Source organism: Nyctibius grandis, chromosome 2 (assembly GCF_013368605.1).
Source record: "Nyctibius grandis isolate bNycGra1 chromosome 2, bNycGra1.pri, whole genome shotgun sequence".
In the NCBI taxonomy this organism is placed as follows: domain Eukaryota; kingdom Metazoa; phylum Chordata; class Aves; order Nyctibiiformes; family Nyctibiidae; genus Nyctibius; species Nyctibius grandis.
In genome coordinates, this window is record NC_090659.1 from 72,487,455 (window position 1) to 72,511,529 (window position 24,075).

The following is a 24,075-nucleotide window of genomic DNA, read 5'->3' on the forward strand; positions in this document are numbered from 1 at the left end:
TGATCATGATCTGCCTTCAGCAAACACAAGACTTTACTCCCAAACGCTGTTAATGTCTAAATTTTTCAATGAAAATGTTGCAATTCTTAATTTCTAAATAAATAAAATTATTTTTATTTTATTATATATACCATTTATAATTTAAGGGAGTTGTATATTTATTACCATCTTTCCTATGAAAAATTGTTTCAGGTTTGATACAAGCAAGAGTCAGACTTTCCCTGGAGCATAAAAAAACCTGAAGAGCATTAGACGACCCTTCTTTAAAATATGAGTCACCCATTCCCTCCTATGTCTGGGCTCCTTCAATAAATAAAATCTAAAATGCCAGTATTCCAGAAACTGAAGGAAAAAACTATTTAAATTATCTCTTGTTACTTAAATAAAACTGATTCTGACATGAAGACAACAACCTTTCAACAAAAAATTAAAGGTCTGTTCAGTTTGCCCCTTAACCATTAACCAAAACTTAGTTATTTAAGTAGCATAGGCAGTAATGCTGAAATACAAACACCAAAGATGCTGGTCAAAAATTGCAATTTCAAATTCTATCTTTTTTACTTTGTGCTGGAGCCTGCATCTTAAAACAAGTTCTTTTTTTCCACACTTCATGAAAATCATAAAGTCAGAAGAATATACTTTTAATGTTTACAGTCTATAATCTGCAAGCAAATCTTGAATTTTCTAGGAGGCATCACATACTTCGCTGGGTTGACTTTGAATGTCTTTGAATGTCATCTCTTAAAAAACTTTTCAATGTTTCTTGTTTTTTGGAGACCTTTTTGCAACAGCTGGTCGCTATCCATATACCCCTTGGTACTTTTCACATACACTTGAAAATGACTGCTAATAATTTTTAAGTATATTTGAACTAGACTTAATACCTTTTTTGTTTTTAAAATCCAACAGAACTACTATCAATTGTTTTTCTGATTTGTGACAGAATTATATCTCTAAATATGTGTGCTTCAGTGAAACTTTAAGAATTGTAAGATCCTACATTTACTGTTACCGTTAACAATATTCTAGAATCAGTCCCTGCACACACGCAAAATGATGACAGCACTTGCATGTATGTCCTTGAATGAACAGTCTCTTGTCAAGAATTGAAGTCACTTTGCCCTAGGAGGACAAAGACGACTATCAGCCTACAACTGGTGACTTTATTGTTATTTATTGTCCCCCTCGTTCTCTTCAGCTGTTTCCCTTTTATTTTCCCCTCTCTTGAGACTGTCTTGAAACACAGAGTTATGTATATATATGCAAATGTCTAGTGCAGGAGGTCTCACTGGTTTTCATGTCCAAGAACACACTTACAAGGAGAGAAGCTCTTGTTTACCAGAGGGAAAGGCTAGAATACAAGACAAGGCAGGACGATTCCCTGCAAGGAAGTTGGCTCTCCTGGGAAGTAGAAGAATATGAATAGTGTCTTGATTACTGATATTTGGTTTTGTTCCTGTAAATCTTATTTGCCTATGAGGAAAATATTATTACTATTTAAAAATTATTTTACAAAGTTTCTGTGCTCTGGCTTTGACTGTCACTGTTCTATTCATAATGAATGAATAAAACCCAATATGATCTGAACTTAGGAGAAAGGATGTGTAAAAGATTTGAGATGGAGAAATACATTCCCTAGACACACAGAAAACACTTAAGGTCATGCAGAGGTTGCTCTAAAGATTCTCCTTATAAAAAGTGTCATCTGTAGAAACTAAATAGTTGTTAAAATTAATTGCTTATTCAATGATTACTGAAGCATATATGTCCAAACCCTTTCTACTTTATGTACCCTTCAAGGTGTGGGTAACATTTACAGGTAGATCATTGTGGAGTTTTGAAACTGACAGGAATGGAAAGCCAAGTTTTTATTTGCGTAACTGATAGTGTATATCAGTCTGAGTATTCTCTGTTTGGCTCTGATTTTATATTATTTTCCTTGGGTAATATCAATCTAATGTATGATGTAAAACCTTGCAACAAGGAAAGAAATGTTGCAGGTAGATGGAAACAGTTATAAACTCCATCTATATATCCCTGTTCTCCCAGGTTTGTTTGAGGTTTGGTTTGGTTTGGTTTGGTTTGGTTTGGTTTGGTTTGTTTTTTTAGGGGCTGGGGTGTGTGCATGTGTGTGTATGCGTGTTTAGGACACTATATTGTGCTCGTACTGGTTTCCCTGTAACACATCTGCCAAAAATATAGGGAGACAAGTGGAGGAAGTCTCAGCACTAACTTTATGTCACCTTCAGTGGCTTACTGAAGAAAGACACTTTTCCTACCAGTCCAATAGGAAAGGGAAGAACAGCAACCGCTGCCTCAGATGGTCATCCCTTGTAGTCTAATAAATGAAAATATCTGAACCATTCACTTACCATTCTTCTGGTTGTGAGGCAGTGATGGGGTTCACCTTTATGGTGCCATTACCATATCATCCATGGATGGTGCTGTTACTGTATCACCCATCTATAACTTTTGTTCAATGAGTGAAAGGGTTTTGATGTGTTCTCATGTTAGGTGATATGCATGGATCATTTGAATAGGATTGAGGTGAAGTCTGGGGCTTTGGGCCTGGGAGCAATACCCATTTGGTAATGCAGGTATGTGGGAGAATTGTCCTGCAGACATAATAACAAGAGATGTACTCTCAAAGGTGTAGTGGCTGTCACAGTCAGACCAGTGATATACATTATTTAATGACAACTTTGAGTCAAATGATGGAATTCCTTGGGAAAGCACCATAACTGCCCTTCCATCTCATTTTAAAAAACAGAAATAAAAAGCTGAACATACATCCAGCTGGTATTCTTGAGCGCTGTTTCTGTAGGCTAAAAAGGTGTCCTTGGACAGGATAAAAATATGTCCTTGGATGTGCCTTCACAGTGATATTCTGATGACCTGGGGATGGGGGCTCTGCAGCATTATCACAGGGCATGCACACCTTCAGGTTCTCCAGATGGTGAAGGACAACCTTCATATCTTGGTGCTATGGAGAAGAGCTACTGGCTTGTATTCCCACCCAAAGTTTTCTCTATGTAACAGGTATTGCTCTGTCACACTGTCTTCATATGTGGTTCCAGATCTTCAGAACTGTCTCTTTCTGTGTAGCATTGCTGTCTAGTCCCTTCCTACTCAGCCACAATCATAAGGTTAACAAACTCCTGATACTGCGAGAGGTTTATTCTCCCACATGAGAAATTCTTGGCTATTTTCACAGCACTGATTTACAAGAAGTATCACTTCCTCCGGGCTTGAGGTTACTTCCCTTTGAATTTCCTGAGCATTGGAAAAGGTTGCCATTGGAATTGCAGAAACAGCAATATGAAGTAGAAAAGAAGCAATAAAATGACAAGGGTATTACAGAAAATAATAATAAGGGGCTTAGAGAGAAGAAGAGTTGGAAAGGACACTTAAGATCATCAAGTCCAACTGTTAACCTAACACTACCAAGTCCACCACTAAACCATACCCTTAAGCACCATGTCCACTTGTCTTTTAAATACCTCCAGGGATGGTGATTCAACTACATCCCTGGGCAGTCTGTTACAATGCTTGATAACTCTTTCGGTGAAGAAATATTTCTGATATCCAGCCTAAACTAGGTGTTTTACAAGCGGCTGTCAGAAGCCGCCCGGTCGCCGGCCCTTGTGCTCGTGGGTGACTTCAACTTGCCGGATGACTGCTGGAAATACAACATGGCAGAGAGGAAGCAATCTAGGAGGTTCCTCGAATGTGTGGAGGACAACTTCCTCATGCAAGTGGTAAATGAGCCCACTAGAGGAGGGGCCCTGCTTGACCTGTTGTTTGTGAAAAGAGAAGGACTAGTGGGAGATGTGAGGGTCGGTGGCCGTCTTGGGAATAGTGATCACGAAATGTTAGAGTTTTTGATAGTGGGGGAAGTAAGGAGGGGCAAGAGCAGAACTTCTGCCTTAGATTTCCGGTGGTCAGACTTTAGCCTGTTTAAGAGGTTGGTGGACCGAGTCCCTTGGCAATCGGTCCTGAAGGGCAAAGGAGTCCAGGAAGGCTGGACATGCTTCAAAAGGGAATTGCTAAATATTCAGGAGCAGGCTGTCCCGGTGTATAGAAAGACAAGCCGTCGGGGAAAAAGACTGGCCTGGTTAAACAGGGAACTTAGGCTAGAACTTAAGGAAAAAAAGAAAGCCTACTTGCTCTGGAAGAAGGGTCAGGTAACTTGGGAGGTCTATAGGGACGTGGCCAGGTCATGTAGGGAGAAGATTAGAAGGGCCAAAGCTCAATTAGAGCTTGATTTGGCTGCTACAGTCAAAGATAACAAAAAAAGCTTCTACAAATACATCAACAGCAAAAGGAGGGTCAAGGAGAGCCTCCACCACTTGCTGAATGAGAAGGGTAGCGTAGTGTCAGGGGATGAGGAAAATGCAGAGGTGCTCAATGTCTTCTTTGCCTCTGTCTTTAATGTCAAGACCGGTTGTCCTCAGGAGACTCAGCCCAGAGCCTGAAGTCAGGTGCGGGGAGCTGCGTGAACCCCCTGTAATCCAGGAGGAGACGGTTAGTGACCTGCTGTGCCAGTTGGACACCCACAAGGCTATGGACCCGGATGGGATTCACCCCAGAGTAATGAAGGAACTGGCAGATGAACTTGCCAAAACACTCTCTATTATCTACTGGCAGTCCTGGTTAACTGGAGAAGTTCCAGCTGACTGGAAATTAGCAAATGTAATGCCCATCTACAAGAAGGGTCGGAAGGATGATCCAGGGAGCTATAGGCTTGTCAGCCTGACCTTGGTGCCAGGCAAGGTGATGGAACAGATCATCCTGAGTGCCATTACACGGCACATGCAGGACAATCGGGGCATCGGGGACAGCCAGCATGGATTCATGAAAGGCAGGTCCTGCTCGACCAACCTGGTCTCCTTTTCTGACAAAGTGACCCGCTTAGTAGATGAGGGCAGGGCTGTGGATGTAGTCTATCTAGACTTCAGTAAGGCATTGGACACTGTCTCCCACAGCATCCTCCTAGAAAAACTGGCTGCCCAGGGCTTGGATGAGTGGACTCTTCAATGGGTTAAAAACTGTCTGGATGGCCGAGCCCAGAGAGTGGTGGTGAATGGGGCAAAGTCCAACTGGTGGCCAGTCACTAGCAGTGTTCCCCAAGGCTCAGTTCTGGGGCCGGTGCTGTTCAATATCTTTATAGATGATCTAGACATAGAGATTGAGTGCACCCTCAGTAAATTTGCAGATGACACCAAGCTGGGTGGCAGTGTCGATCTGCTGGAGGGTAGGCAGGCCCTACAGAGAGATCTGGACAGGTTAGATAGATGGGCTGAGACCAATGGCATGAGATTCAACAAGAACAAGTGCCGGGTCTTACACTTCAGCCACAACAACCCCATGCAGTGCTACAGGCTCGGGGAAGAGTGGTTAGAAAGTGGCCTGGCAGAAAGAGACTTGGGGGTGCTGATCGACAGACGGTTAAACATGAGCCAGCAGTGTGTCCAGGTGGCCAAAAAGGCCAATGGCATCCTGGCCTCCATTAGGAATAGTGTAGCCAGCCAGTCTAGGGAAGTGATTGTCCCTCTCTACTCGGCACTGGTGAGGCCGCACCTTGAATACTGTGTCCAGTTCTGGGCCCCACACTTCAAGAAAGATGTTGAGGTGTTGGAGCGAGTCCAGAGGAGGGTGACCAAGCTGGTGAAGGGTCTGGAGGGTATGACCTATGAGGACCGGCTGAGGGAGCTGGGGTTGTTTAGCCTGGAGAAGAGGAGGCTCAGAGGTGACCTTATTGCAGTCTACAAACTACCTGAAGGGAGGTTGTAGTGAAGTGGGAGTCGGCCTCTTCTCCCGGGCAACTAGCGATAGGACAAGAGGACATAGCCTCAAGCTTTGCCAGGGGAGGTTCAGGTTGGACATTAGGAAGAATTTCTTCTCAGAAAGGGTTATTAGACATTGGAATGGGCTACCCAGGGAGGTGGTGGAGTCACCATCCCTGGATGTGTTTAAGAAAAGACTGGACATGGCACTTAGTGCCATGGTCTAATTGACATGGTGATGTCAGCGCAACGGTTGGACTCGATGATCCCAGAGGTCTCTTCCAACCTGGCTGATTCTGTGATTCTGTAAACCTCCCCTGGCAAAACCTGAGACCATTTCCTCTTCTCCTATCACTTCTTACCTGGTTTATAATGTTGTCAAAACTTTAGGCAGTAGATGTACAATGCTTATATATAACGTATGTGTGTATATATAAATCCTTTCTATATATCATTAAAATTGATAATGCAAAAGACACTTGGGGGGAACGGAGGCAAAAACAAAACCAAAAATGTTAAAACTTTGTAATGAACTTTTACCAGTGAAGAGAAACCTTTAGAGCTTCTCATTTTAAAGATATTCAAAGTTTAAAGCATGTGCAATACTGTAAAATTACTGATGTTGTTTCTTAAGTGAGATGATGTCCAGCAGAGTTGCATTTATTAGGTTCTTTAATCACTCTGTTTAACTCATGGATGCTTTGTAACATTGTCTTCAGGTTTTGATTAACATCTCTGCTGTAGGTAAAGCGGTCAACAAGAAACTGAATAGACGACTTGTATCTGTTACCCAGCAATTAAGAGGATGAATAATCACAAGGAAGGAATAAAATTACAGATGTAAAAAGGAAAATGGAAGGACAAATGTTAAACTGTACTAAAACAAAAAAACTTGAAAAGATACCTCTCTGCTGAATAATGCATATCTGGCGTTTCTATTTTCATTTGATGAAACATAATTTAGAACAAAATAAATTCTCTTTTTATCCAGAAGTAAAGTTTTAGGGAAATTGAAAAAAAGGACTGAATACTTGGCTGAACATGTTTCCTAGATTATTTTTGATTTGAGTTTCCAAGCGAGTAGAGTTTTAATATTTTGAGATTTCTAAGTCTTAATTACTAACATGAAACTAATATTCCATAGTTAGGGAAATAAATAAAAAAGAAACAAATCCAAACCCAAAACACCCCCAAAAAGTTGGTTTAGAAAACTAGAAACAACATGACTGAAACATAAAAAATATGCCAGTTGAAGACCAGAGGTTTCATTTTTTACAAGACTTTTTTTTTCCCAGTGTACTACTTTCACTATATTCATTCTAGCTGATTAAGGTATTTGATGTTTTGATATATCATTCAGTGTTTTCTCTATCAGTAATTGCAAATAAGTCTGCTGGAATCTATATCCAGGATTTGTTGTTCCTATTTCATTATACTTTACGTGTCTTATGTTAGGAAATAAATGTGGTTTGCAAAGATTGTAATCCTTCTGTAAAGATTTCGTCCCTCTGTACTTGGCACTGGTGAGGCCGCACCTTGAATACTGTGTCCATTTCTGGGCCCTGCACTTCAAAAAGATGTTGAGGTGTTGGAGCGAGTCCAGAAGAGGGCGACCAAGCTGGTGAAGGATCTGGAGGGTATGAGGACCGGCTGAGGGAGCTGGGGTTGTTTAGCCTGGAGAAGAGGAAGCTCGGAGGTGACCTTATTGCAGTCTACAACTACCTGAAGGGAGGTTATAGTGAAGTGGGAGTCGGCCTCTTCTCCCGGGCAACTAGCGATAGGACAAGAGGACATAGCCTCAAGCTTTGCCAGGGGAGGTTCAGGTTGGACATTAGGAAGAATTTCTTCTCAGAAAGGGTCATTAGACATTGGAACGGGCTCCCCAGGGAGGTGATGGAGTCACCATCTCTGGATATGTTTAAGAAAAGACTAGACATGGCACTTAGTGCCCTGGTCTAGTTGACATGGTGGTGTCAGGGCAATGTTTGGACTCGATGATCCCAGAGCTCTCTTCGAACCTGATTGGTTCTGTGATTCTGTAATGAACTAAACTTCAGATCAACCCCCACATGTGAATGCCTGTTCTAACAACTGAACATAAAATGAAGAGGTATTGTCATGGTTTAACCCCAGCCAGCAACTAAGCACCACACAGCCTCTCACTTGCTCCCCCTCTTCAGGATGGAGGAGAGAATTGGAAGGCTAAAAGCAAGAAAAATCATGGGTTGAGAAAAAGACACTTTAATAGGTAAAGCAAAAGCCACGCATGCCAGCAGAGCGAAACAAGGAATTCATTTATTACTTCCCATTAGCGGGCGGGTGTTCAGGCATCCCCAGGAAAGCAGTGCTGCATCAAGCATAACAGTTACTTGGTAAGACAAACACCATCACTCCGAACGTCCCCCCTTCCTTTTTCTTCCCCAGCTTTAAATGCTGAGCCTGATGTCATATGGTGTGAGATATCCCTTTGATCACTTGGGGTCAGATGACCCAGCTGTGTACCCTCACAACTTCTTGTGCACTCCCAGCCTACTCACTGGTGGGGTGGTGTGAGAAGCAGAAAAGGCCTTGACTCTGTGTAAGCACTGCTCATCAATAACAAAAACCTCTCTGTATTATCAGCACTGTTTTCAGCACAAATCCAAAACATAGTCCTATATAAGCTACTATGAAGAAAATTTAAGTTTATCCCAGACAAAATCAGTACCTTCTCCACCCCTTTTTCCATACCATTTACATCATGCTCAGGTCCCACACTTTACAATGCATCCTCGTTAACCACTTTCCCCCTTCCCATCCTTTGATATAACACATAGATATCATTTCTCTAGTCTATGGACCACCCCTGTAAAAGTCTCTAAAATGTCCACAAACGTCCATTGAGTTCATTTAGTCCATGCATAGATTTACCAATCCCCTTGCGATATCTCAGCTAGTCATGTTCCTCTTGCTCCCCCTTTTCAACTACAACGTCCAGGTAGTCCTCTCCAGACCTGTGCCTGGAGTTTTTAATATCCCATCAAGTACTGTGACTGACAAGGTTTGTTTCTTTTAATTGTTTCCATTATTGTTTGTCTGTAAGGTGTGCATCTCTTTACTTTTTTATTTCTTGCCTTCCCCTTTTCCTTATCATCCTATTTGAAAAGGTCCTTAATCAGAGAATCTTAAGGGTGAAGACATACTCTCCTTCCACATAACCTTACAAAGACCTGAAAGGATAAAGCCTTGAGCAGCATAGTCTGGCCTCCTATGTGACCTTGTGTTGAACAGAAGGCTGGTCTAGTGACCTTCTCAAGTCCCTTCTAAGCTGAATCACCCTATGGTTCTGTGACTGCATATGACTGGAGACGATGTTAATTTATAGGTTATGTCCAGGCTAGTAATACTTACTTACTGAGATCAGAGGGAAGAAGACCTTCATTAAACTATGTAACATTAAATGTTAAATAATTGACATTTTCCAAGACCCCACTTAGGAGTATATTTGGATTAGTATTCAGATTTTCTTTTCCTCCATCTTGACAGTAATATTGCCATTGCTAGCTATCTACACTAGCTAATATTTCAATATAATAAAAAAAAAAAAGAAAAAACAACATACTGAAGTTGATACATGTAAAAATTGTTCCCTCTGTTCAGGACAGATGGAATGCCCTGGAGCTATGCCTTTATATAGTTGTACAGTAGACATGTTATTACTGCACACATATATGTTTCAGCCATTTTTAATGTCTTTATCAACAACATTTAGAATATAATTCTTTATCATAGCCATGAGGTTTTTTTTGTTGACGGAAGGCAAATTTGTTGTCAAGATGAATACCTTTTTGTACTGGGTTTACTTAACCCAGTACAGGTACCAAAACCCAGGTTTTGGTAGTGGGGAGGGGTGGGGGTGCTACAGGGGTGACATCTGTGAGAAGTTGCTAGAAGCTATCTTCATGCTGGACAGAGCCAGTTTCAGCCAGCTCCAAGACTGACCCACTTCTGGACAAAAATGAGTCAATAAGCCACATTGGTAACACCTCTGGGACTGTCAGAGACAGTGTTATGAACTGATCACAAGCCCTGTTCCCCACCCCCTGTGCCGCTTGGGGCAGGGGAGGAGGTAGAAAAGTCAGGCGTAAAGTTGAGCCTGGGAAGAAGGTAGGGATGGGGGGAAGATGGTTTTAGTTTTATTCTTATTTCTCACTATCCCACTCTGTTACAATTAAATAGTAATAAATAAAATTAATTTCCCCAAGTCGAGCATATTTTGTCCATGACGGTAATTGGTAAGTCATCTCCCTGTCCTTACCTCAGCCCATGAACTTTTTGTCCTATTTTCTCCTCCCTGTTCTGTGGATGGAGGCAGGAGTGATAGAGTGGCTTGGTGGGCACCTGGTGGCCAGCCAAGGCCAACCCACCACACTCCTTTAAACCAATGTCTAAACATAAATTTCCATAGAAAAGAGTAAGACTTACTCATGTAATTCCAGCAGCCTCATGCCATGTGAAGAAGAGACCTACTGCCCAATGGTGTGGCTGTTTCTTATTCAGCTTTGAAAAACTTTTTTCTCTCCTGAATTAAAAATTTTCTTTCAGAGTAACAGATGTACATTCACATCTGTATGCACATATTTCATAGATCTCCTCAGTTGTTTAAGCTGAGATCTTCAATCTGAGAATATAGGGTAACAGAGCAAGGGAATGTATGGCAATGCAATGGAAATGAATGTAAAAGAATATTTGTCAATGTCTGAGTTTGAGCTTTTTCTTTGATATTTGTAACAAAGTCAGTCAAATTTCAGAGTTACTGATCCTTTTGCTGTTAGTTATTACTTCTATCATATTTCTTACCTGAAGATATTGCTGATGGCTATTTTGTATCTTTTTTTCCTCGTTTCTCCCTTTAATTTTTACTAAAAGACCAAAAGCAAACAAACACACACACCACACCCTCTTTAAAATTAAGGAATTTTCAACATTTTTCAGTTAACTTCAGCAAAAATAATTTGTCCTTAATTACAAAGCTAGAGTTTTTCCATAATATTGTGTCTTGTAGCCATAGTTTGGACAATCAATAATACACAGTTTTAGAATAACATTTTTTAAGTGCCTGTGTAATTTAGGCCTGGTGGGGGATGTTCAAAACCAAATTATCTTACTTATGGCTTAGCTTTGTAGGGGACTGATTTCTAAAAACCTCCTAAAACCACCTGGAGAATCATCACGTGAATTACCAGCATTTGTTCAGCCCTTGCACAACCCAACTGCAATGCAGAAAATGCAAAATAATGCGTGTCATAGCCACTTTCACTGAATGTTAATGCAAACTCAGGAGAAGTGCCTCATTTAAATGTGCTTATAAATTGTGCTAAGAAAAACTAAACATGAAGTGTAGTCAAATACAAATCAATACAGGCACACATATTTCTTTTAAATGTATTACGTTTTTCTCTACACTGACCCCAAACATACATTAGAAGTGACTTTTGTTTTAGATCGCAGAGATCAACAGAAGAAAAAAAATAGTGTTTCATGGGAGTTCATGCAGTGAGTCTTTCTTCCCTGATGAATGATCATTTGTATCTGTGGACAGATGAAACCTTAGAGATTTAATGTGAAGTAAGAAGAAAACAGGGATGAAAAAAACACGCAAGGATTTTTCCAAGTTAAACTGTTTGCTATTACCAACAGCTTAGCATTTTGTGACTTACCATTGATCTTTCTGTCCTGTCAACACCCACCTTTAGTTTACTTCACTTGACAATAACATAGTCCCATGAGTGCACTCCTCACCTCTTACAAACCTCCTCTAAAGTGCAAACTCCAGCCCTTAGCAAGCTTAAAGGACAATTAGATTCTCAGATGCTCTAGTAGAATAAAAATATCTGTATTTTGGAAGACAGTGATAAGCAGATAGAAATTGCAGTTCAAGGGCTTTGTTAGCCTACAGCATTTCACTGCACCACAAAGCTGCTCGCTCACTCCCTCCTGGTGTGATGGGGGAGAGAATTGGAAGGCTAAAAGTGAGAAAACTCATGGGTTGAGATAAAGACGCTTTAATAGGTAAAGCAAAAGCCACGCATGCCAGCAGAGCAAAACAAGGAATTAGTTCACTACTTCCCATCAGCAGGCAGATGTTCAGCCATCCCCAGGAAAGCAGGGCTCCATCACGTGTAATGATTACTTGGCAAGACAAAACACCATAACTCTGAATGTCCCCCTCTTCCTTCTTGTCCCAGCTTTATATGCTGAGTATGATGTCTTATGCCATGGAATATCCCTTTGGTCATTTGGGGTCAGCTGTCCCAGCTATGTCCACTCCCAACTTCTTGTGCACCCCCAGCCTACTCGCTGGTGGGGTGGTGTGAGAAGCAGAAAAAGGCCTTGAGTCTGTGTAAGCACTGCTCAGCAATAAAAAAAAAATCCCTGTATTATCAACACTGTTTTCACCACAAATCCAAAACATAGTCCTATATAAGCTACTATGGAGAAAATTGTCTATCCATCCCAGCCAAAACCAGCACAGCAGAGATTGAGTTATTTAGCAGAAATAATCGGCGTGCATTCTATTTAGTAATTCAGATCAATGGTTTTCAGGTATAATACGCTCCCATTATGACAGGCCCTTTAAAAAGGTACCTTCTCTTCCAAGAGTGAGAATTTCAGAAGCCTTATCACTGGACTATATTATTCTAACTGAAATCATATGGACGCTACACTTCTGTGCAAAGACAGCAAATGAGCCAATATGTATTTTTTGAGACTATGAATTCAAATAGATTCTTCACCCATTGTTGATTTTATTTCAATAACCTAATATCAAGGGCACAGACAAGTTTTATACTTAAACAAAAACCTTTATCCATAGGGAACAATTTGAGTAATTTCTTGGCTGGGTGGGAATTAAAAACAAACCCAAAAACATTTTAACAAAAGTGGGCATTTCTCGTATTATTCTGGGCATTCTGGCACCATCTCATCTATCTCCTACACAGAAAACCTGTGTTTGGAGCATATTTCCATTTTAATAGTTTCGGATGTAAGTGATTTTAGTGGTTACTTTTCCATGGACTTGTGCCTAGTTCCTTTTTAGAAAGGCAGCATATGCAATTGAACTTAAGTGGTCCTCCAAACAGCCCTGCATTTCCTCATATTTCTTTGCATTGAAACGTAAGCACTCACTCATTTTTTAACTGGCCTCTATTTGTTGTATACTATTTGCTTAGGTATAGATATATATGGTTGGCATTTAGCGTTTCATTCTACTTTCCTCTATTTTTTTCACGTTAGCCAAACAATGCTGGAGCATGTCGTGTCTTCCTATGCCCCTGGAATGCAATAGGATTCTGCTTGATGCTGGTGTGAATATTATTACTGTCACGGTTTAAAGCTGGGCTGGCTATTAAACCTGCAGCAGACGATCTCTGTTAACCCTCCCCCCGCACCCGAAGGGAAAGGGAAAGGGAAAAGGGAGAGAGACTTACGGGTTGGAAAGTTAAAACAGTTTTAATAAACCTATAATAATGAAAAAGAGTATAATAATAATATTGGAATAATCAAATATATACAAAAATATATATACAAAACCAAGATCGAGCTCCCCCGATGTCGGCAACGTCACCACCGGCACTGCAGGGCAGGCTCCGGGAAGGCCCAGGCTGGGCCTAGCGACGGTCGAGAGCTGGATTCAGGGATGCACAGATCGGGATCGGGGGCAGCAGGAAAACAGACAGAGTCCTCCTTGGACACCAGCCATAGCAGAAAAGAGAGCAAGAGCGAGACCCTCGTGATCCCCCCCCCGCTTTATACCGAGAATGACGTGTATGGGATGGAATACCCTCGTTGGTCAATTTTGGGTCACCTGCCCTGTCTGCTCCCCCCTGCAGCTGCGACTCCCCTTTGGCTCTTCACTCATAAGCAGTGAGGAATTCAGCAGTGACCTTGGTTTCTCTAAGACTAAGTACAGCAAGAGCCTTACTGCACAACATCCCTACCGGTGCCTCAGCGATAACTACAAACTTCGAGTGTTATCAGTCCTGGAAGCAGACACTGTCTGCAAAACATGCAGTTAGTTTCAGAGAGTGCAGTTACTTAGAGGAGACTTAGCTGAAAGTAAAAATCACTGAAAGGAAAATTGGCCTGGTTTAGGCCAAACCAGGACATTCCACCCCTTATTCCATACCATTCACGTCATGCTCAGATCACCACTAACTTTTCATTTTAAAATATATACAGATAACATTAGTTTATGATTCATCTCTATACAGGAAAAAAAAAAGTTCGTCAAGTTCATTTAGTTCAGGATTGTGGGTTTCCATCTGGCTAGGAGTCTCCCAGGGTAGGAGAGATGGTATGAGCTTTGTCACAGTTCGTGCCCACGGGTTGCAGGTTAAAGATGTCAGTCTCGAGGAGGTTACTGGACGTCACTTGCAGCTAGCTCCATTCCCATCACCACTGCTTCAACCTGAAAGACACTTATGAACACTGTTAGTATTATGCAGCAATTAACATCATGCAGTTCAGAATTAAGTATTCTCACCCAAGATCAGATCACCTTCAGGGACACATCGGACTCCACCATCCTGCAGCATCACCCACCAAGTACATCCAGGTCCCTGAGCAAAAGCAATCCCATGAATGGGTTTACCTTTGCCTGTTGCAGGAAGAACCCAGACAGTTTTTCCCAATAGATTCCTTTCATGCACCACAGGGACTTTATCCCCTTCTACTGTATGTAAAAGGTCTGACTGAGCAGGGCCAGCTCGGTTGATAGATCCTCTGGTATTAACTAGCCAGGTAGCTTGTGCCAAATGCTTATCCCAGTTTTTAAAGGTTCCACCCCCCATTGCTTTTAGGGTAGTTTTTAACAGCCCATTATACCGTTCAACTTTCCCAGATGCTGGTGCATGATAGGGGATGTGATATACCCATTCGATGCCATGCTCTTTGGCCCAGTTATCTATGAGACTGTTTTTGAAATGAGTACCATTGTCCGACTCAATTCTCTCTGGTGTGCCATGTCGCCACAAGATTTGTTTTTCAAGGCCCAGAATAGTGTTCCGGGCAGTGGCATGGGGCACAGAGTATGTTTCCAGCCATCCGGTGGTCGCCTCCACCATGGTAAGCACATAGCGTTTACCCTGGCGGGTTTGAGGGAGTGTGATATAGTCAATTTGCCAGGCCTCCCCATATTTATATTTCAACCACCGCCCCCCATACCACAAAGGTTTTAACCGTTTGGCTTGCTTAATTGCGGCGCATGTTTCACAATCATGGATAACCTGTGCAATAGAGTCCATAGTTAAGTCCACCCCTCGGTCATGAGCCCATCGGTATGTTGCATCTCTTCCTTGATGACCTGAAGTGTCATGAGCCCACCGAGCTAAAAATAGTTCACCTTTATGTTCCCAGTCCAAGTCTATTTGGAACACTTTAGCAGCCTGATCTGCTTGTTGGTTGTTTCGATGTTCCTCAGTTGCCCGACTTTTAGGTACGTGAGCATCTACATGACGTACCTTCACGACTAGTTTCTCTGGCCGAGCAGCAATATCTTGCCACAGTTCAGCAGCCCAAATAGGTTTACCTTTACACTGCCAGTTGCTTCGCTTCCACTGCTTTAACCACCCCCACAAGGCATTTGCCACCATCCATGAGTCAGTATAAAGATACAGCCTTGGCCACTTTTCTCGTTCAGCAATGTCTAGAGCCAGCTGGATGGCTTTTACCTCTGCAAACTGACTTGATTCACCTTGTCCTTCTGTGGCTTCCGTGACTCGTCGTATGGGACTCCTTACAGCAGCTTTCCACTTCCGATGCTTTCCTACAAGACGGCAGGATCCATCAGTGAACAGGGCATACTGCTTCTCATCCTCTGGTAGTTCATTATATGGTGGGGCTTCTTCAGCACGTGTCACCTCCTTTTCTGGTGGCATTCCGAAGTCTTTGCCTTCTGGCCAGTCCATGATCACTTCTAAGATTCCTGGGCGATTAAGGTTTCCTATTCGAGCCCTCTGTGTAATTAATGCAATCCATTTACTCCATGTAGCATCAGTTGCATGATGGGTAGTGGGAACCTTACCCTTGAACATCCAGCCTAGTACTGGTAATCGAGGTGCCAGGAGAAGTTGTGCTTCAGTACCAATTACCTCTGAAGCAGCTCTAACTCCTTCATATGCTGCCAGTATCTCTTTTTCAGTTGGGGTGTAATTGGCCTCGGAGCCCTTGTATCCTCGACTCCAAAATCCTAGGGGTCGACCTCGAGTCTCCCCTGGTACTTTCTGCCAGAGGCTCCAGGTAGGACCATTGTCCCCAGCTGCGATGTAGAGCACATTTTTAACATCTTGTCCCGTACGGACTGGTCCAAGGGCTACTGCATGCACAATCTCTTGTTTAATCTGTTCAAAAGCCTGTCGTTGTTCAGGGCCCCACTGAAAATCATTCTTCTTTCTGGTCACTTGATAAAGAGGGCGTACAATCTGGCTGTAATCTGGAATATGCATTCTCCAGAAACCCACAACGCCTACGAAGGCTTGTGTTTCCTTTTTGTTAGTTGGTGGGGACATAGCTGTTATTTTGTTGATCACCTCTATCGGGATCTGGCGACGCCCATCTTGCCATTTAATCCCTAAAAACTGGATCTCCCGGGCAGGTCCCTTGACCTTGCCTCTTTTTATGGCAAAACCAGCTTTCAGAAGAATTTGGATAATTTTCTCCCCTTTGTCAAAAACTTCTGCTGCTGTATCACCCCACACAATGATGTCATCAATGTATTGCAAATGTTCTGGAGCTCCACCCTTTTCTAGTGCAGTCTGGACCAGTCCATGGCAAATAGTAGGACTGTGTTTCCACCCCTGGGGCAGTCGATTCCAGGTATACTGGATACCTCTCCAGGTAAAAGCAAACTGTGGCCTGCACTTTGGTGCCAAAGGAATAGAGAAAAATGCATTAGCAATGTCTATGGTGGCATACCACTTGGCTGCCTTTGACTCCAGTTCGTATTGAAGTTCTAGCATGTCTGGCACAGCAGCACTCAGCGGTGACGTAACTTCATTTAGGCCACGATAGTCCACAGTTAATCTCCATTCTCCATCAGACTTTTGCACTGGCCATATAGGACTATTAAAGGGTGAGCGAGTCTTACTAATCACTCCTTGATTTTCTAATTGTCTAATCAGTTTATGAATGGGGATCAGGGAGTCTCGATTGGTGCGATATTGTCGTCGGTGCACCGTGGCAGTAGCAATTGGTACCTGTTGTTCTTCAACCTTCAGCAACCCCACAACAGAAGGATCCTCTGAGAGGCCAGGCAAGGTAAACAGCTGTTTAATGTCCTCAGTCTCTACAGCTGCTATACCAAAGGCCCATCTATACCCTTTTGGGTCCTTAAAATACCCTCTCTTGAGGTAGTCTATGCCAAGGATGCACGGAGCATCTGGGCCAGTCACAATGGGGTGCTTTTTCCATTCATTTTTAGTTAGGCTCACTTCGGCCTCCAATACAGATAACACTTGAGATCCTCCTGTTACTCCTGAAATACTGATAGATTCTGCCCCTTTATGATCCGATGGCATTAGGGTGCACTGTGCACCAGTGTCTACCAGGGCTCGATACCTTTGTGGTTTTAATGTGCCAGGCCATCGAATCCACACAGTCCAATAAACTCTGTTGTGCCTTTCCTCCACCTGGCTGGAGGCAGGGCCCCCCTAATTAAGAAATGGATTCGTGCTTCTCACAGGGACTGGACCTTCATTTCTCCTATTCACACTTTGGAAAAAGGAATTTGAGGCCCATCTCCCCTGACTGGGGTCCTGCTCACTGGTAACTGGAGCAGCCATCCTCCTAGAAAAATTCTCTCTGGTATTTCTTTTAGCTTGCAACTCACGTACTCGTGCCTGTAGGGTACTGGTAGGTTGTCCATGCCATCTGTTCATGTCCTCCCCATAACCACGCAGGGCAAACCACAGGATACCTCGTGATGTGTTCCGTTTCCTTTGAGCTGGTCCTGTAGGAGGCCGTTTTCTCTTAACAGCTGCAACGCGGGCCTGCGTAGGTAGAGAGTCAAGTTTATTCTCTATCCTGGACAGTTTGTCTGACAGTTGTTTAAATGAATCCTTGTTTTCCTTAGTCAGTTTTTCCACAGCTGAGATGCGTGCCTGCAGTGGGGAAGAAATACTATCTTCATACTGTCGCATACAGTTAGCCATTTCACCCACACTAGGTCGTGCCATAGCATCTTCTCCCCAGACTAATATTGACAATGTATGGGTGTATGTCGGTGGAGCATTCTTCACAACCTTCCGGAACATGGATCGGTTGCATTCCACTTCATCAGGAACTACAGGATCTACAGTTTCCCGTGGGTGTCTATAAATGATCTCTTGCACAGCTAGTTGTCTAAGGTAGTTAATACCTTTTTCTATAGTGGTCCATTTGCTTAGGTGGCTCAAAACATCATCTTTATAGGGATACCTGCTCTTTACAGCTGACAAGAGTCGCCTCCAGAGACTGATAGTGTTTGACTTTCTTGCGAGCGCCTTATCAATACCACCATCTCTGGACAGGGATCCCAACTGTCTGGCTTCTCTGCCATCTAATTGCATGCTATCTGCCCCATTATCCCAGCATCGGAGCAGCCAGATAATAATTGGCTCACCATCATAACGGCTGAAATCTTTCCTTATATTTCTCAGGTCCTTCAGGGATAAGGAGTGGTAGGTTATCTCTACATCCGAGTCCTCCTCCTGTGATAGTTCTGCTTTAGAACGACCTTTCTTCTGTGATGGGTCTGCTTTAAAATGACGATCAAGGGAACCCCCATCTTTGTCGGGCCCTGACTCTGACTGAGAAGGGCCCTCACCTGGGTCACGTGATGGCTCTGTCTTAGAAGGCTCTGAGTCATCATCCTCCTCTTCACGAGCTGATTTCTTTTGGTATTTCTTCCTGGTTACAGGAGCTATTGGTACAGACTCGTTAGATGCTGGGGTCTGAGTAGATGCAGTGGCTGTCATGGGAGTGCTGAGACTCGTTAGAGTCTGAGTAGCTGCAGTGGCCATCTTGGGGGGTGTAGCAGTTGTGGTGCAGGCTGCCGAGGTTTCAGTGGATTTAGTGGCTGTAGCGGCAGCACACGCTGTAGGATCTGAGGTGGCTGCACAACACCTACAACTGTCCCTGCACCGATATTTAATCTTATCCCACATCAGAAACACATTCAGGACAACCGAAAATAAAAACATGCCACCTAGACAGCACCATCCTAATTTCACAAAATCTAGAGGAATCAACTTGGCAGAAAAGGAGAAGGTACTATTTCCCAAAGTAAAATTGGAAGTGTAATCATTAACACAATCAGCTAAAGGACGCCCGGAGTCTGCAGATGAAGTCGCTGCTACTGATTCACGATTAAAGCTGCCCATCATTGTGTCATAGAGATAAGAGATCGGAATACTAACTGCCCAGTTTATCACGGCATAAATCAGTATTAAAACCAATACCAAAGCGATACATTTCGACCAGTTCCCACTGCTAAACCGCATGTAAACATTAAGAAGAAGCAAGCAATAACTCAGTGCCCACAGCAGGTAAGGCATCATTGCAATACTCAACTGTGAAAGAAACTCTATAAAAAGACGAGATAACACAGCATTCAAAAATGACATCAGCATCTTCGCTATCTGTTTTAATTTCCAACCCCTCGTAAATCTCAAAGGAAGAAATCTGATACTCTCTCAGCTGAGCTCTCTGGGTCTCCTCCCGCCGGAGCCGGGATTCGACTTATCAGAGCAACCTGTTGGAGCTTCTCTCGTGCCCCACGTTGGGCGCCAATAAATCTGTCACGGTTTAAAGCTGGGCTGGCTATTAAACCTGCAGCAGACGCTCTCTGTTAACCCTCTCCCCCCCCCGCAAGGGAAAGGGAAAAGGGAGAGAGACTTACGGGTTGGAAAGTTAAAACAGTTTTAATAAACCTATAATAATGAAAAAAAGAGTATAATAATAATATTGGAATAATCAAATATATACAAATATATATACAAAACCAAGATCGAGCTCCCCCGATGTCGGCAACGTCACCACCGGCACTGCAGGGCAGGCTCCGGGAAGGCCCAGGCTGGGCCTAGCAACAGTTGAGAGCTGGATTCAGGAATGCACAGATCGGGATCGGGGGCAGCAGGAAAACAGAGAGAGTCCTCCTTGGACACCAGCCATAGCAGAAAAGAGAGCAAGAGCGAGACCCTCGTGATCCCCCCCCCCCCGCTTTATACCGAGAATGACGTGTATGGGATGGAATACCCTCATTGGTCAATTTTGGGTCACCTGCCCTGTCTGCTCCCCCCTGCAGCTGCGACCCCCCTTCGGCTCTTCACTCGTAAGCAGTGAGGAATTCAGCAGTGACCTTGGTTTCTCTAAGACTAAGTACAGCAAGAGCCTTACTGCACAACATCCCTACCGGTGCCTCAGCGATAACTACAAACTTCGAGCGTTATCAGTCCTGGAAGCAGACACTGTCTGCAAAACATGCAGTTAGTTTCAGAAAGTGCAGTTACTTAGAGGAGACTTAGCTGAAAGTAAAAATTACTGAAAGGAAAATCGGCCTGGTTTAGGCCAAACCAGGACAATTACAAACTTTACTTTAAGAGAAGAACACATCAATACTTGCATCTCAACATTTCTAGAGGGCTGAGGAAGTAGAAAATGAGGATTAAATCACCCACTCCATAAAGTTTGTCTCAATATTTACCACTGCTTGAGGTTCTACTCCTCCATGATGTTAGAGGAAGAAAGACTAGGATGCAAGAAAACTCTTAGGAACAAATCTGTGTACTAGACATGGCATGGATCAAGCCATTCTGCACTAAAGAAAGTGCTGTGATAGGAGTCTGAAAAAATCTCCATTGCTAGCAAACCACTGCGCTGCAATTCAACATTTTAATAATACTTATTCCAAATTCCGCAGCCCCCATTAGATCACACTGGGAATTTTTCATGATAATTTAAAATGGCCAGTGAGTTTCTTCTGCAAACTGCCAATGACTTGTAAATGGCTTGTCACTTGTGTCTGGTGATTATTTTGCTGTTCAGGCAGCATAAGATGAAAAATACAATTTTCATGGAAAAGAGAAAAATCTGCTTTACCTGAGCTATAGTTGCATTATTTCTATGACATAAACTGAGACCATTGCTAGAATGCTCATGCCCACACGGTCCACCTCTAGTTTCCCTGTGTTTCTAGTTGCTCCCACTTCACTTGTTCCAGCACTAATCAAAGAACAGATCCAGCTGAAAGCTAATCCTAAAAAAAATAACAGTTTATTTTTTATTATTATTATTCAGTTGAGTTTTATCATCTGATTTATTTTGCAGTCCTGTGGATGTCAGTGCCAGTATTGAGAATAAATAGGTGGAAATAGAATGGAAGGAAGGATTGTCCCTTTTTGTGGCAGCACAGATACATGCTGGATGAAAGTGATAAGCTAGGTAGGAATCATTGCCTGCAAAATCCTTCCTCACCTTGTAATTAATACATCTGAGACTTCAGGGTACCAGAATAAGGTCAGAGCAAACACAGGTGAAAGGTCTACCTGCCTTCCAAATCTATGATCCAGAAAATATTCCTCAAACTCATAAGCAGAGAGCAAGCACTCGGACTTCTTAGAAAAAAGTCTAAGAATGACATGCCACATTAGTACCAAACTGTCTGTCTTTTTTTTTTTTTTGAAAATTGAAACCATTGTCTCCACAAGTCTTTAACAGAGTGCAGTTAATAAAGGCACCTCACAGATGTAGCAGTTTTCACAGCAGATTGTGCAGGAAGGTGCACAGAAGGCAGCCAGCAACTCTGCTGAGTACAGCATAAAACAGCTCAGCAATGGTGGTGATATATCTCAAGGTCTGGATAGAACAGCATGAGGTCGGCTTCTTGCCTTCAGGAGACAAGCAGTGGTGGACCATATGTATCACCAAGTAAAGGAGCTGCAGAAGGACTTCAGCAACCTCTACAACATAAGAGATCAACAGGAGGAGATCAACTGGATCTTTTCTGAGACCCTGCAGCTAAAACAGGAGCCTGAATCCCCACCTCTAGTGAAGGAAGTGTGGCAGAGGCTGTACTTATGGGGTTGGGAAATGGACACACCTGTGATGGTAAAGGCTGGAAGCTCATGACTTAACACCAGATGCTTCTCCACCTGCAGATTTACAACTGCAGAAGAGATTTAGTGCCCTGGTAGCAGGCAAGGGGCTGGAAGCTGCATCAAGTGAAGCATCTGAACCAACTGAGCCTGAGCTTCACAGCAGCACGAGGAGGAAGTAGCCTCACATTTGCAGGCCCTGATTCTATGTGAAACTTGAGCCAGCCCAATATCGGCTGGAGGGAAAACGCAGCAGTGCACAAGCAATCAAGAAGGTTTCTTGAGTGCATTTATGATAGCTTCCTGATGCAGATGACTAAGGAGCCAATGACGGGAGGCCACTCTACTGGACTTCATACTTACAAACAATGAAGAACTGGCTGGGAGTGTGAAGGTCAAGGGCAGGTTTAACTGAAGTGACCATGAGGTGGTGCAGTTCAGGATCCAGAGGAGAGGGAACAAGACAAAAAGCAGAATCACAACCCTGTACTTCAGGAGAGAAGATCTGAGACCTTCTTGAAAGAATCCCAATAGAGAAGGTCCTGGAGAGAAGGGTCCAGAAGAGCTGGTTGATTTTTCAAGGATCACTTCCTCTGAGCTCAAGAACAGTCCATCACAACAGGCAGGAAATGAAGCAAAGGAAGAACAAGTAGCTCCTGACTAAACTCAAACTTAGAAAAGGAAGAATAAAAAAAAATGAACCAAGGTGAGATCACCCAGGGGGAATATAAAGACATTGTCTGACCATGAAGGGATGGGGTTAGAAAATCCGAAGGCCAGCTGGTGCTGAATCTGGCAAAGAATTTGAAGGGCAACAAGAAGGATTTATACAGATATATTAGAAGCAAAGGAAAAACTAGGGAAAATGTGGGCCTACTTCTGAATGGGTCAGGGGATGTGGTGACAAAAGAAATGAAAAAGACCAAGGTATTGAATACGTTCTTCAGCTCTGTCTTTACAGGTAAATCCAGACTTCAGGAATCCCAGGCCCCTGAGACCAGTGGAAAAGTCTGATATGAGGAAGACTTATCCTCAGCAGGATCAGGGTAGGGAATATTTAAACAAATTGGACACTCACAAGACCATGGGACTTGGATGGGATGCACCCACAAGTGCTGAGATCTGGCTGATGTCACTGCATGACCACTATCAATTATCTTTCATAGATGGTGATTGGGAGAGTTTCCTGCAGCCTAGAAGAAAGCAAATGACACTTCTACCTTCACAAAGGGCAAAGAGAAGCCAGGGGACTACAGGCTGGTCAGCCTTGCCTCAGTCTGGAAACATGATGGAGCAAATAATCCTGGAAAACATTTCTAAACATATCAAAGACAAGAAGATAATTGGGAGTAGTCAGCATCCATTTATGAAGGGAAATCTTGCTTTACCAACCTGATAGCCTTCTATGATGAGATTAGTGGCTCCTTTATGTACAAGGGGAGAGCAGTGCATATTGTTATTTTGACTTTCACAAGGCTTTTGATAGTGTTTCCCACAACAACCTCAAAGACAAACTGATGAAGTACAGACTGGACAAGTGGAGACTGAGATGGATTGAAAACTGCCTGAACTGCTTGGGCTGGAGAGTGGTGATCAGCAGCACAAAGTCCAGCTGGAGGCCAGTCACTAGTGGTGTACCCCAGGTGTCAATACTGGGGTCAATACCATGTAACATCTTCATTAAGGACCTGGATGCTGGGATGGATTGCACCCTCAGCAAGTTTTCAGAAGATATAAGGATGGGAAGAGTGGCTGATACACCAGATGATTATGCTGCCCTTCAGAGGGACCTCAACAGGTTGGAGAAATCAGCCAACAACAATCTCATTAAGTTAATCAAAGGAAAATGCAAATTCTGACACTGGGGGATGTGGTGATGCAGCTCCCCCCGCCTCCCTGGGCCGCATTATAATGTTCAGGATCAGCCAGCATTAATTAGGGAACGAGTGGGCTGAGACAATTAGGCGCCCTCTGATCCTGCTTGCCAGTGCAGCGAGTTGAGATGACTTGGTATCTCCCCATCCTAGGCACAACTACAATGAGTTAGTACAATTAGGCACCCCTAACCACATCTGCAACTGCTGTTGCCCAGGAGATGGACAAGAACAATGAGTTGGGATGATTGGGCGCTCCCCAACAGTACCTGACTCCTGTTGGCTAAGAAACATACACGAAAC